This window comes from Oncorhynchus kisutch, unplaced genomic scaffold (assembly GCF_002021735.2).
Source record: "Oncorhynchus kisutch isolate 150728-3 unplaced genomic scaffold, Okis_V2 Okis06b-Okis10b_hom, whole genome shotgun sequence".
Classification (NCBI taxonomy): Eukaryota; Metazoa; Chordata; class Actinopteri; order Salmoniformes; family Salmonidae; genus Oncorhynchus; species Oncorhynchus kisutch.
The window spans coordinates 7,575,400-7,580,863 of NW_022261983.1; the positions used below are offsets into that span (position 1 = coordinate 7,575,400).

At 39.7% G+C, this 5,464-nt stretch overlaps 1 long non-coding RNA gene across 1 annotated transcript; it reads right to left on the minus strand.

Annotated features, from left to right (window-relative positions):
* Positions 1-2,066: 2,066 nt before the first annotated feature.
* Positions 2,067-3,252, minus strand: LOC116359975 (uncharacterized). The gene is made up of 2 exons (XR_004206850.1): positions 3,033-3,252; positions 2,067-2,863 (listed from the first exon to the last, which is right to left on the minus strand). It is a non-coding gene; the product is annotated as an uncharacterized LOC116359975 (long non-coding RNA).
* Positions 3,253-5,464: the final 2,212 nt, after the last annotated feature.

Here is a 5,464-nt window from a genome sequence, read left to right on the forward strand (position 1 = left end):
TTGAGTAGAGACCACAAGAATTTCAGTGTAAGCTAAGGTTGTAATGGTTGTTGAAACTCTGAGATCATTGATTCTGACAGAATAAGAGCAACTCTTCGACACTAATTACTAGTCTGCAGCGAGGAATTATGTACCATTGAATGCGAGACTGACAACCGCCAAACATCTATTCTATAAGAACATTTCTGAATGGGACTCTGAAGTATCCATCCTAACCACAAAAGACTTCATGGGAGAGAGAGAGACTTAACTTTCCAACAGAAAGATGGACGATTCCAACAGAGATCACGACGACACACTGAGCATAAATATATATATTGATTGCAATTATTCCCGAGTGAGTGAGCGTTCATGTGCAAAGGATTAGCATTTCAATCATAATAATTATCAACTGTGTAGGGACTTTTGTCATTCGCACCCTTCTCAGTCCACACCCACTTCCCTTTGTCCACCAAGCCGCCATATCGACTTATTCCACTAGGGCACATGCCCTATCATTTCTTTGTAACCATATCTACTGTTTGTTTGTTATGTATTTTTGTGATTATTTAGTTAGTTAGTAAATAAATGATTAAGACAACTGATATATGGATAATTCATAGTGAAGGCTGGGTTTGTGCATTTAACCAACAACTTACGACGTTTGGAATGAGACTAACGTGAGGTAAAGAATAATTCCTTAATTAGAAGACTAATTGATCAGATATTAAAATATCTGAAAAGTTATATTAGGAAAATTATAACTTTGTAATCTGAAGATTTTCCTTGGTGCCCTGACTTCCTAGTTAATTACATTTACATGATTAGTTTAATCACGTAATACTAATTACAGAGAATTGATTTGAAAAAATAACAGTCTTTACTTTTAATGATGCAAGAAACGACACTAGGTATTGTGGAAGTAGAAGGAAAGCACATTCAGAACTAGTGTAAATATACTACGATCCTCTGTGTATCATGGTCAGAGCTAGTGTAAATATATTACCATCTTCTCTGATGATCACTGTCAGAGCTAGTGTAAATATACTACCATTCTCTCTGTGGATCATGGTCAGAGCTAGTGTAAATATATTACCATCTTCTCTGATGATCACTGTCAGAGCTAGTGTAAATATACTACCATTCTCTCTGTGGATCATGGTCAGAGCTAGTGTAAATATACTACCAGCCTCTATGTGGATTATTGTCAGAGCTAGTGTAAATATACTACAATCCTCTCTGTGGATCACGGTCAGAGGTAGTGTAAATATACTACCATCCTCTCTGTGGATCATGGTCAGAGCTAGTGTAAATATACTACTATCCTCTCTGTGGATCGTGGTCAGAGCTAGTGTAAATATTATACAATCCCCTCTGTGGATCACAACCTCACCACTATCTGATCAAGAGGCTGAGGATGTCCTAAAATGGATGCCACATCCGTGGTAGTGCCTGTCTTTGTTCCCTACAATGGTTCCCTGTGTGCATGTGGTCTGGATTACCTGTAAGGCTGGCGAAAGATATTGAAAAAAATAACCTGAGAAGTCTGTACGGTGCACTATCTGAACCCTCTCTGAACCCTAGCCATCCCCTCTGAGGACAGATGGAAAATAAATGGCAGACTGGAGGCAGAAGATCCTCCAGTCTGAATCCCCCTGGAATGAAATAGACGGTGTTGTGTGAATCCCTCTGGAATGAAATAGACGGTGTTGTGTGAATACCTCTGGAATGAAATAGACGGTGTTGTGTGAATCCCTCTGGAATGAAATAGACGGTGTTGTGTGAATCCCTCTGGAATGAAATAGACAGTGTTGTGTGAATCCCTCTGGAATGAAATAGACAGTGTTGTGTGAATCCCTCTGGAATGAAATAGACAGTGTTGTGTGAATCCCTCTGGAATGAAATAGACGGTGTTGTGTGAATCCCTCTGGAATGAAATAGACGGTGTTGTGTGAATCCCTCTGGAATGAAATAGACGGTGTTGTGTGAATCCCTCTGGAATGAAATAGACGGTGTTGTGTGAATCCCTCTGCTCGATAGTTTAATGAAATACTGTACCCTCTGTTATGTGAATGAAATAGACAGTATTATATGAATGACAAATTTCCAGCATCTTTACTTACACAGTTTAATCCAATGGCATTGAAAGTAGTGTAGACACGATTGTTAACTAACTGCAAACAATTTTAGCTAGCAAGCTTAATCATCTTGGCTAACTGTGGGGCAAAACCATTATCTTTTTACCATTAATTAGCCACTGCAAATGCATTTACTAGCAATCCCAACGCTCTCTCCAAAACAGAAAGATGTCTATAGTAATTTTTGCTTTTTGACATTCTATTACGTCTCCACATTCCAAGTGTATTGGGTTGGTTTGCCAGCCACAGATTTTGAAAATGTGGCAGGTTCCTGTAATGCCAATTAGTGTCCACTGACAAATAGTATCCATCCCCTGTGTTACAATGGTCTCCAACAAGGTCACACAAGGAGATGAAATGCTTTTGTTTCAGTTTTTTGGGATAGTGGTTGTATAAGGAAATGAACAGTTTCAGCAACCAGAAAAATACATATTTATCTGGTTATATAATTGATGACATCCAACATCTCACATCTTTCCCATGACGTCTTGATCTTGTCATGGAAAATGTCTTTACTTCGACTGACCAGTTGGAATCTGGTTACATGACGTCTTCTCAACCAGAGAAACGTACAGAAAATGGTGCCACTTTTGTCTGCTGGTCTGTCTCTTGACAGTTACTCCAACATTTTCTTCTTGTTCTTAGTTTTGTTTTGGCTCCTGCTCTTGGCTCTCCTTCTCTTTACTCTTCTTCTTATGTACTCTCTCCATCCAAGGTCACTCTACTTGTGGGCCTCTAGTTTCCTCCTGAAATGGATTTCGGATGTGATCAACCTCGTATCAAAATCAGCTCGCTCCTCTCCTATCTAGCAGCATCCTGTTTTATTCATGAGCGCCAGCCAGTCTCTCTCTCTCACTCAGTCTTTTTCAGGGACCAGTCAGAGACAGAGCTTAGAAACACTCACTTATTTCTTACCATCTTCCCCGCTGTGTCCAAGAGCCATGACAACCTGTAGAGATGTTGTAATGGATTTCTTCCGTCGAAGGAGAGGAGGACCAAAATGCAGCATTGTTAGAGTTCATGTTATTTAATAAGAGAAACTCAACATGAACACAAAACAAAACAATAAATGTGGCAAAACCCGGAACAGTCCTATCTGGTGCAGAAAACACAAAGACAGGAAACAACCACCCACAAAACCCAACACAAAACAAGCTACCTAATTATGGTTCCCAATCAGAGACAATGACTAACACCTCCCTCTGATTGAGAACCATATTAGGCCAAACATAGAAATAGACAAACTAGACACACAACATAGAATGCCCACCCAGCTCACGTCCTGACCAACACTAAAACAAGGAAAACACATAAGAACTATGGTCAGAACGTGACAGATGTCAATGGAGGCTGTGAACTGTCTGTCCTTTCTACAACAGTTGTCCTTTCTATGCCAGTAAGTAGTCCTCCATAACAGTGTTTGTCAGTGTTTATTTGCCGTCATTCACATTTAACATATTTCATCTTTCAGGAAAATACAAAGTAATTATATTTTCACCCAAAATTCGCACACTCCATGATCTCCCTGCAATTCACATAATGGGTATTTACATAGCCATCTGAGGTGTGGGCTCACAGTGGAACAGTTGTTTGTCTATGTGGAACATGTTGGAATGCAGAGAATAGCATGGCTGAGGTGTGAGTCTACAGCCACATAGCGTGATGAACTAGTTCGCCTTAGGATTAGCATTTTAGTACCGTTTATACCTGGTGCTAACATGCGTCCTTTGTCCTGATCTTGTTCACATTCAGATTGTGCCCACATTTTAAATCGGTGTAGATGATTTATAGACGCATTGTGATCTGATTGTGATCAGATTCTCCTGACCACCTCCAGTGGTAGTCAGGCCTGCATTGTATCTGTATACTGTATATTACAAGTTTAAACTGATCTGGATGGTCAAATCATTTAAATCATCATTATACCGCCCTGTAAAATCATTGACAGATGGCACCATTGACTTATGGCATCAATAATTATCTACAAATAAATAAATACATATTATTCTGAAAGAATATCTGTCAAATAATGTGCGTACAGGGAGGGACTAGGAAATCTGGTAACAATAGCGGACACAGTGGACTGATAAAGATACATATTTTAATTAGGGCTGTGACAATACCAGTATCGTAATATTTCTTCAATGCCAGAAATTCAAACAGGAAACAGTCCAAACTCTTTGGTCCTTTATAAACCCAACGTATGTAGAATAGTGTGCGCTATAGCGTGGAATATAAATACATGTGACTCTGGATGACAACATAATGATGTTTGTTTCCAACATTAGGGCTGTTCTCCTAAAGAGGTCAAATCCGCTTTGTGTTTTGTTTCCTTGCCATGATACTAACGAGTTTCATGATACTGGTATCGTCCTGGCCCTAATTTGAATACCATGTCAAATCAAATTTGTATTTATCCCATGCTTCGTAAACAACTGCTGTCGACTAACAGTGAAATGCTTACCTACGGGCAGTAGTGGCGTGTGGCTAAAATCACAGGGGAAGCCAATACAGAGCGAAAGCCATATTACAAGCTACAGTACAGTATGTGTTGTGGTAATTGTGTTGTTTTCTCTGTAACCTGTTAGTTCATATGCCTTGCCACTGTGATATATAGTCCTAAGGCTGAGACAATAAGAACACACAGTGGCAGAAAGTACATTCAACCACACTTTTGTTTCATCACAAAATCGGAGAGCAACCTCTGTCTGGTGAAGTCCTCAAAACATATTGCATGTAACAAACAGTTACATGACCTACAGCATGGTCAAGGAAGTGAATGTTTCCGACACACTCCACAGAGAGTTACCGCCCGTCTCAAAGGTTAAAGGAACTGTCGCCATTATTCCAGCACATATTTACACTGCAACATTTCAACATCATCTAATCAACTCTGCTTAGTCTAATACAATGAGAACTAAAAGAAACCAAAAACGACTTAGTCCAATCTACATGAGCTAAATATGATGTGGCTGTCCATGGTACTGATTTCTGTGTGTTTGTGTGTGTGTGTGTGTGTGTGCGTGCAAGTCAAAAAAACATGTTGAATCAACCTACTTGTAGAGAAACGCCAATGCCATCCTCCTCTCTTTCATGTTGCCTAAACGGTCTACAACTCTGTCATACAGTACACACTTTTAGTTTTTGTTGTCCTAGGCTACCTGGCTAAAATACTTGCTTGCTAGCCTAACTTCCTTTCATGGGCAATGATACACCAACCAAGCTAGTTAACATTAGCCCACTACATCTAGTTACATGTTGAACTTCCATCCTCTTAGGCCAGGGGCATAATATATGAACTTATGGTTGGATCAGAATTGCCGTAATAATCATTGGCCAGTACAGAG